Source organism: Taudactylus pleione, unplaced genomic scaffold (assembly GCF_031769625.1).
Source record: "Taudactylus pleione unplaced genomic scaffold, aTauple2 ptg000145l, whole genome shotgun sequence".
Taxonomy (NCBI): domain Eukaryota; kingdom Metazoa; phylum Chordata; class Amphibia; order Anura; family Myobatrachidae; genus Taudactylus; species Taudactylus pleione.
In genome coordinates this window covers 1,066,029-1,074,044 of record NW_028284547.1, presented here as the reverse complement: position 1 = coordinate 1,074,044, position 8,016 = coordinate 1,066,029, and positions in this window count along the sequence as shown.

Here is an 8,016-nt window from a genome sequence, read left to right as displayed (position 1 = left end):
TCAACCGCAAGCTCCGGAGTGATTTTGGCTCTATCAGAGCCAAAATCACTCCCACTGACATCACTAGTGATGTCAGTGGGCCGGCTTCTGACGGGAGGCGTTCCCGTGGGAACGCCCCCGTCAGGGAGGCACGCCCCCGGCACGCCCACCAAAGGGGGCGTGCTGTCAATCAACATTGACAGCACGCCCCCTTTGATCGGACACAACGAGCGAAGGACTTTCCTTCGCTCGTCGCGTCTGGCGCATGCGCACGACGGAGCTCCCTCCGTCGTGCGCATGCTCAGTGCATAACATCGACCCACTTGCGAGCGGACAGCCGCTCGCGAGTGGGTCTGAATCAGGCCCAAAGTGTGTTGTGCAATCACAATAAATTAATAACGTGCAATCAATCAGATAAACAATAAAATAGTTCTATATAAATGAATAAGAAGTGCCTGTGCGTTATCAATATATATAAATATATATAAATATGTAAACAATTAACGTTCTGTGAAAAAGATAATATAGTCCTGTAAACGTATGTCACTAGGAACAAAAAGTGCCAATGCAATGGAATAAATATAAAAGAAGATTTACTTACTAAAACAAAGAATAAAAACGCCCATAATTAGGCAAAGTTCCTAACCAACATATGAATCATCATAAAAGTAAAACAAGGTACAGTATAAATAATTAAAAGAGGAATGAGCAGCTAGTTTTCTTCAAAGTTCATGAGGCAAGTAACAGTCACTGCCAATGCGTTTCGACCTATGACTTCATCAAGGGGATAGTGTATAGATGTAATGGTCAGGCATTTATACCCCATTAAGAGTTCAACCAGGGTCAGGAGTCCGCATCACTTCCTGTATATAAGAGCGCACCTATAAATATTAAATCTATATATATTATATGTATGCACAATAAACACAGTGGTTGACTGCATCTAATCCTGAGTGCCGTTTTTTCATTCCTTACTAATAATATTGGACTCCTCTGGTACCTGAACTATATATACAGTATATATATATATATATATATATATATATATATTACACTGTGTGTATCTATAGTTATTACTATCTTATATTTATATTACACCACAAGTTTTCCGCAGCACCTTACAAAGTACGGAAACAACTATGTGAACAAGAAACCAGTTACTTACAGTACAATACAATGCAAGACAAGGACAAGGTTTATATACATTGCTGCAATCAAGTGTTAGGTTCCCTAGTGGGGAGTAAGGAGTTGATGAAAGTATAAGTAAGGAGAAGCACATGAGGGTAGAGGGCCCTGCTCATGAGAGCTTAGATTTTAATGGGGAGGGGCAGACAAACAGGCGTTACATACAGGGCCGGCTCCAGGGGTCGGAGCACCCTGTGCCGGCCCCCTCCAGCGCGTCCTATCATTCGAAAATGGGGTGTGGCCTAAAAACAATAGGCTACGCCCCCTACATGACGTTATTAAGGAGGCCTCACTAGCCGGGCTTCCCCCAGCCCTCTCCCGTCACTGAATGGATTCCGCGCGCATGCGCGCAGAATCCATTCATAGTCCCCGGGGTCCGGCACCGCCACACAGCTGCGGCAGTGAGGGGTCCCCAACCTCCCGATTTAACCACCCGTGGGCCACTTCGGCCCACGGGTGGAACAGCAGGACTGTAATGTCCAGCTGAAATCGGGATGTTGGGGAGGGGTGCGCCCTCTGTGGGTGACGCCCCTGTGCGACCGCCCATGTCGAACACCCCTAGAGCCGGCCCTGGTTACATAGAAGGGTAGATAGGGAGGAAGGAGCAGCGGGTTAGGATGAGAGCTGGAAGGCCTTGATGAAGTAGTGGGTCTTGAGAGCCCATTTGAAGATTTGTAGGGAGGTGGAGAGTCTGATGGGGAGAGGGAGAGAGTTCCGGAGGTGGGGAGCAGCACGGGCAAAATTTTGGAGGCGGGAGAAGGAGTTGGCAGGAGAGGTTGGCGTGCATTTGTTGAGTAATGTATTCCTGTGTTTCGTCCCGATGGGTAATGCCATCTTTAGGCGGTGTTACCCAATAGAAGCCTATGGGCTTCTTTCTCAGGACGCTCCCTGAGAGGGATCTGATGGAATCCCCCCCATCTCCCCACGCGGCGCTGGTGTCCTTCTGCGCATGCGCCGAATGACGCCAGATGGACTTCTGGACATTAAACCCGGATGTCCCTCTATCCGGGGCTATCGCAAAGAACAGCTCTTATCGGGAGAGCTGGCCTTTGCAATGTAAATCGTATTTCTAAGTACATACTGCAGTAATCAACCGCGGTATGTACCCTATATGAGGCGGGTTGTACCGTATTGCGAATAGGATGCTTAGTACATCCCGCCCTACACCTCTCATGCACCCACCATTCTCGTACACCCTGGGCCTAATTCACACATGTAAATAAACCCAATGTTTTTTAGATCTGCGTATATGCGCAGACCTGGGGCTGCGATGTAACTTGCAGCGCACAAATGCTGCAGCATGACTGACATGCTGCTGATGCTTGAGGGCGGCGACCAGGAGCCCTCCAAAATAATGGGGGCATCAGCCCCATTTTCTGGGCGTGTCAAAAGCCAGTGGTTGTGTCCTTGTCACAGGCCCCGGCAGCAGCGTGATTTTCCTGGACCCCTGAGGGTTACTCAGATGTCCGATGGTCACTCAAGTGATCTGATTGCCGCGTCTTCGGTCGCAGCATCGGATCGGAGAAGCCGGCGGTGAGCGTCTTATTACTTAAGACGCTTCCTGCGGCTTTTGCATAGTTTAGCACAGTCTCTGCGTACAAATGCACAGCGTCTGTGCGTACTGCGTCCGTCTCTGAATCCGGCTCATGTTCACACCCCCTCGTTCCAGTCAGTAATGATAGAAATAAAATGAACACAGACCTGTTCCTATACCTATTAAAAACAGAGCGCTATCGATACAGTCCAAATCAATGGATATACATGAACAATAACGTGTATTTCTAGCGCTGCAAGGCCAAAGAGAACCTCCTGTGAAGGTTCCATATCAAACAAACAGAAAAAAACACACAATAGTCTTGCGCAGCTAGAAATAGTATTCAAAAATGTATTACTTAATAAATAATAAAATGTAAAAAACAAATAGGCTTACATAGATAAATATAAGGCTATGCTATCGATATCATTAATCTAAAAGAACATATAAAAAAGCAATGACATGAAAGATGGATAACTAATCCAAATATTGTGTGATAAGTAAAACTTAGACAGTGTAGCTCCTCATAAGGCAATCAGTAACTTTGTATCAAACCAATCATAAGTCTCCTGTGAGAGGAAACAAAAGGGTCTATTTGAGGTATAAATGGATTCCTTGTATAGAGTAGAAAGCTCAGTTAACCTACTGAATGATCCTGCTATTGGATAATACCAGCTGGTGTAATGCACTCACAGTTTGGTGGACAAGCCCGGTGTTCTGGTATATGCCGTAAAGACCTAGGCAGGCTGCGTCCAGAAGCAATCCTTGTCAAATAGATAGCGTGTGCACACAAATAATATCCAAATGACTATGTCCAAGTGGATATCTATTCCGTCCGAGCGTCCTGCATCAGTCCTCGGACTGATGCAGGGACTGGGGCTCCACTTGCAGCTGTGTCTGGGTGAATAGTGGCTATCCGGGACTGTAGGGCACTGAACCCAGAATGGAACAGCCAGTGGATATAGGTCCTCTCGGTAGGATGATATGCTCCGCTCTGTCTGAAAATTTGCTGAAGATTATGAGCCGTATTCAATTTGAGCCGAGCCGTGATACTTTTTCGCGGCTCGGACTTTTCGCCTACTTCGTCTGTTTTGTAGGCGACCATCGGGCTTGCATCAAGACCCTGTGGGAGGGTCTCGGCTCCTGCAAGCCTGAGTGGACTTCTAATAGAGCAGGAAGTCCACTATTGACATCACGAGTGATGTCAGTAGGGCTGCCCGCAAACGGCAGGCGTTCCTAAGGGAACGCCTGTGTTTGTGCAGCCACCCCCTCTCCCTGCCTACAAAACGGGGCGAGCTGTCAATCATCATCGACAGCCGCCCCATCTTGTAGTGAGCCCTGGAGCGACGGAGCTGCTGTTGCTCGCTGGGGCTCGCGGAGGCGGCGCATGCGCAGTGGGCGGACATCGACCCACTTGCGAGCGCTGTGTGCTCGCGAGCGGGACTGAATCAGGCCCACAGTACACTACAGCTCTCGGAGCATCGCAGTTGCGCTGGATGCCTTGCGCTGTATGGCACATAGACACTAGGTGTATGAGCAAAGACATATTAATGCCCGAGAGGTCCTGTGTGCACCGGCCCCGCTCCTCTGGGAAGCGCCCAAGGTCCCGCAGTTCACCTTGTACCAGGTCCCTCCTCCTACGCGGCGCCATCTTCCCAGTGATGCTCACAGAGTCTTTGCTTTCACTGCGCAGCGCCATCTTCCCGAAGATGTCACTGGGAAGATGGCGCTGCTGAGGGGGAGGGACCCGCTTGCCAACAGAAGGTCAGTGTACTGAGAGTGCAGGTTGCACGGGACGGGGCACCGCATACCCTGCATAGTAAATACACCTATGTGTACGAGGACCCATCTGTGTATTGTGAGATTTACCAAGTGCGTAGCTTGACCCCGGTTGCTTAGACCATCGTCAGATGGCATTGCCCATTGTAGCCTACAGGCTACATCCTGCAACATTTACCGAATTTAGAGGCATTTAAAGGATTCTCCCCCGGCAATGCCCGCCCGCACATGTGTGGTCTGATGACCATGCGTGTGCTGGAAGGAGGTGATCCTGCGGTTCCCTCCTATCCAGCACCCTCCAAGATAAGCTGACTCTGCGGTCACTAGGATCTGCCGGAGTTCAGCCAGACAGGCCCGACCGCTGACATACGCTCCTGCACATACAATGCGTTTCAGCACGTCTCTTCTCCCTGGCGTTCCATGAGAACGGACGTGCCCAGGAGATGGGCTCCTCTTACTGCCTGTGTTTTTTAATACATCTGGTCTAACCTTAATTTCTTATTGCCACGATACAAAATTATAATTATTGTGTCTAGAATAGGCCCCTTAGAACAAAAAAAACACAAAACAATTTATTTATTTATTTATTTTCCATTAGGGCTATGGAGAATTATTTGTACAATTTGTTCTCTGTAATACATTGTTTCCTTTTGTTGTGTGCGTCCTTTGCAGCTGACAGCAGGGATCATTGTTTTTGTAGCGCTTTGTATTATACGCTTAGAGCAACAGTGTGGCTGAGCGGAGCGGCCGGGCGCCAGCATCTGATACCGCAAATGAAAATGACTATTTTGCTGGGTTCTGTGAAAATAGATTACTGTGCGATTTATTTCTCTATGTAGTCTTTGTAGTGATAAATGCACAAAACAACTTGGGTGTTACAAGAAATAATGTAAACACTACTGTACAATAAGAGGTTATAAGAAGGCACCTTTGCAGTTCAGTAACCTGTATGGCTTCTTTTATCCATATAGTATCCACTAGAGAGCACATTATTCCGATTTCTACCTACAATACAAATAAAATGGTCAGATTTAAGCTGAGCACACTGGAATAATGGGAAATAATATTAATGCTACTGGGCAGCAAGGATCGCAATTGCAAAGCTGCAGGCAGGCATATACTGTAGTGTGTAGGGCAGGCAGGCATATACTGTAGTGTGTAGGGCACGCAGGCATATACTGTAGTGTGTAGGGCATGCAGGCATATACTGTAGTGTGTAGGGCACGCAGGCATATACTGTAGTGTGTAGGGCAGGCAGGCATATACTGTAGTGTGCAGGGCACGCAGGCATATATTGTAGTGTGTAGGGCACGCAGGCATATACTGTAGTGTGTAGGGCAGGCAGGCATATACTGTAGTGTGTAGTGCACGCAGGCATATACTGTAGTGTGTAGTGCACGCAGGCATATACTGTAGTGTGTAGGGCACGCAGGCATATACTGTAGTGTGTAGGGCACGCAGGCATATACTGTAGAGTGTAGGGCAGGCATATACTGTAGTGTGTAGTGCACGCAGGCATATACTGTAGTGTGTAGGGCACGCAGGCATATACTGTAGTGTGTAGTGCACGCAGGCATATACTGTAGTGTGTAGTGCACGCAGGCATATATTGTAGTGTGTAGGGCAGGCAGGCATATACTGTAGTGTGTAGGGCAGGCAGGCATATACTGTAGTGTGTAGTGCACGCAGGCATATACTGTATTGTGTAGTGCACGCAGGCATATATTGTAGTGTGTAGGGCACGCAGGCATATACTGTAGTGTGTAGGGCACGCAGGCATATACTGTAGTGTGTAGGGCACGCAGGCATATACTGTAGTGTGTAGGGCACGCAGGCATATACTGTAGTGTGTAGGGCACGCAGGCATATACTGTAGTGTGTAGGGCACGCAGGCATATACTGTAGTGTGTAGGACAGGCAGGCATATACTGTAGTGTGTAGGACAGGCAGGCATATACTGTAGTGTGTAGGGCACGCAGGCATATACTGTAGTGTGTAGGGCACGCAGGCATATACTGTAGTGTGTAGTGCACGCAGGCATATACTGTAGTGTGTAGGGCACGCAGGCATATACTGTAGTGTGTAGGGCACGCAGGCATATACTGTAGTGTGTAGGGCACGCAGGCATATACTGTAGTGTGTAGGGCACGCAGGCATATACTGTAGTGTGTAGGGCACGCAGGCATATACTGTAGTGTGTAGGGCACGCAGGCATATACTGTAGTGTGTAGGGCACGCAGGCATATACTGTAGTGTGTAGGGCACGCAGGCATATACTGTAGTGTGTAGTGCACGCAGGCATATACTGTAGTGTGTAGGGCACGAAGGCATATACTGTAGTGTGTAGGGCACGCAGGCATATACTGTAGTGTGTAAGGCACGCAGGCATATACTGTAGTGTGTAGTGCACGCAGGCATATACTGTAGTGTGTAGTGCACGCAGGCATATACTGTAGTGTGTAGGGCACGCAGGCATATACTGTAGTGTGTAGGGCACGCAGGCATATACTGTAGTGTGTAGGGCACGCAGGCATATACTGTAGTGTGTAGGGCACGCAGGCATATACTGTAGTGTGTAGTGCACGCAGACATATACTGTAGTGTGTAGTATATACTGTAGTGTGTAGGGCAGGCATATACTGTAGTGTGTTAGGCATGCAGGCATATACTGTAGTGTGTAGGACAGGCAGGCATATACTGTAGTGTGCAGGGCACGCAGGCATATACTGTAGTGTGCAGGGCACGCAGGCATATACTGTAGTGTGCAGGGCACGCAGGCATATACTGTAGTGTGTAGGGCACGCAGGCATATACTGTAGTGTGTAGGGCACGCAGGCATATACTGTAGTGTGCAGGACAGGCAGGCATATACTGTAGTGTGCAGGGCACGCAGGCATATACTGTAGTGTGTAGGGCACGCAGGCATATACTGTAGTGTGTAGGACAGGCAGGCATATACTGTAGTGTGTAGGGCACGCAGGCATATACTGTAGTGTGTAGGGCACGCAGGCATATACTGTAGTGTGTAGTGCACGCAGGCATATACTGTAGTGTGCAGGGCACGCAGGCATATACTGTAGTGTGCAGGGCACGCAGGCATATACTGTAGTGTGCAGGGCACGCAGGCATATACTGTAGTGTGCAGGGCACGCAGGCATATACTGTAGTGTGCAGGGCACGCAGGCATATACTGTAGTGTGCAGGGCACGCAGGCATATACTGTAGTGTGTAGGGCACGCAGGCATATACTGTAGTGTGTAGGGCACGCAGGCATATACTGTAGTGTGTAGGGCACGCAGGCATATACTGTAGTGTGTAGTATATACTGTAGTGTGTAGGGCAGGCATATACTGTAGTGTGTAGGGCACGCAGGCATATACTGTAGTGTGTAGGGCACGCAGGCATATACTGTAGTGTGTAGGGCACGCAGGCATATACTGTAGTGTGCAGGGCACGCAGGCATATACTGTAGTGTGTAGGGCACGCAGGCATATACTGTAGTGTGTAGGGCACGCAGGCATATACTGTAGTGTGTAGTG